This window comes from Austrofundulus limnaeus, unplaced genomic scaffold (assembly GCF_001266775.1).
Source record: "Austrofundulus limnaeus strain Quisiro unplaced genomic scaffold, Austrofundulus_limnaeus-1.0 Scaffold1495, whole genome shotgun sequence".
NCBI classification, from domain to species: domain Eukaryota; kingdom Metazoa; phylum Chordata; class Actinopteri; order Cyprinodontiformes; family Rivulidae; genus Austrofundulus; species Austrofundulus limnaeus.
The window spans coordinates 26,179-28,027 of record NW_013953897.1 but is presented as its reverse complement, the minus strand read 5'-3'; positions in this window follow the sequence as shown (position 1 = coordinate 28,027).

Genomic DNA, 1,849 nt, shown 5'->3' with positions numbered 1-1,849 from the left:
TGCTGGAATGTTTCAGGACTTTAGCGTGTACTGTATGTTCAACTTTCTATRAACCAGGAAAAGRAACTTGCTTTAAAAAAATAGAACARTTTGAACRAATCTRCTTCTGCCTGTGGGCCTGAATGCTGAAATGATCTAATAAAGATATYAGGACATACTTAGTGTTTTCTGTCATGATGAGCTTCACTCTTATACAACCAAAAAKAAAATAGTATTTTCAGTCTGATGACTGTCTTGAAAGGTTTGTTCTATTTATAAATGAGGCAGGAAATGAAGGTTCAGACTGACTCAGATTTCAAACTTAAAGGGACTTATGCCAAAAATTTACGCTAAGATCATCTTATTTTGAAAAAAAAAAGATAAATTCACCTCTGTTTTCATCAAGTCTTGTAAATAATATTCACGAGTTAAATCACTTGGTGATCAGAGTACACATTGGGAATGATTTTTCACCTACTACCACCTTAAATTTTAGCTCATTTTAAGTAGATTTGATGGCAGTATTGGGATTTTTGTGCTTCCTAAAATTAATAGTTTTRGTGGCCATCTTGATTGACTCCCAAAGAATAAGAATCAGAATCAGAAGCTAATGCTTTGTGGATGAACAATAATTAAATATTTTCTGGAATACATAATGACTCAGTCTATCATAAACTAAATCACAKGTTATTGAATAATGCATGAGAAAAATAGAAACAGCATGAATTTGATTATACTGGAAGCATAATGTGTTCATATTAAATCTGAGACACGCAGCATTAGTGTTTACATTTAAGCACGCTTCAGCTGGTTGCTGCTTTCAACTCTGGCCTCAATACAAAAAGCTGTTGGGGGGGACACTTTCACGTATTTATTTAAATATGGTTAGGCTACTTTTACAAGTTGGCTGTATGTCTGCTCCCATGTCAGTTTTATTTTCCACTTAATATCAGYATGATATGTAATCTTTTGTTTTTGTCTAAAACACAAACATCCCTGATGCTGCCCTTCTCTTCTCTAAATATAGAAACATTGCTGCTGGTTTAAATCACAGGAAGAGCTGATGAGTCACTGTGACATGGGGAGTCAGAGGCAGTGGTCCTCGAGGAGCGGGGGGGCGCATATTAGGGTTTACTTTCACTYCTCCTCTCAGGGTTGTCTATCCTTYAGAGGAGCTTTAAAGGAGCAGAAATCCACAGAGAAGTGGAAACATGGACTCCCCCGAGATGGTAATGTAATATGACGGCCAAATAACAGAGGAAGGAGGAGAGCTGAATATCCACACAGGGGATTGGGCTTCAATAATCCTGCAGAACCAATTAGTTTTTCTAACGTCAAACAAAGGTTAGGCATCGCAAGAGAAGTCAGTTGGTGTCTTTCAAATTGTGTTATTTAAAAAAKAAAACATTTCTAAATATTTTACAACTATTATTTTTCTATGACGACAACTCACTGGATCGACAAGGGTCGCGTATAAAACACATCAAATAATAAATCGGTAGTGTAGCTTAAAGAAATGCATTTCACCCACTGCAACAATGCTTGATCTCAGTCAAATWTGAGATGTGAATGATTCACAGCTGCCGCATCAATTTTTTAGCTTATTGTTTGTAAATTTGGCTTAAGTCTAGCCATTTTGTGTTTCCTAAAGTCAGATCAGAGAATACTTCTAATAGCTACTGGAAACATGATGAATAAAGATCTTGTGTCATGTGTTAGAACCCAGTATACTGAGAAAAGTTCACAAAAGCTCCCTTTTTTATCTTTAAAGAAAATCACCCGCGATTTACACTGTGTCTGCTCTGCTTCAGCTCAACTCTGCAGTGAAAACCCATTCTAACCAATGAGCTCATTTACACTGCATCCGCAG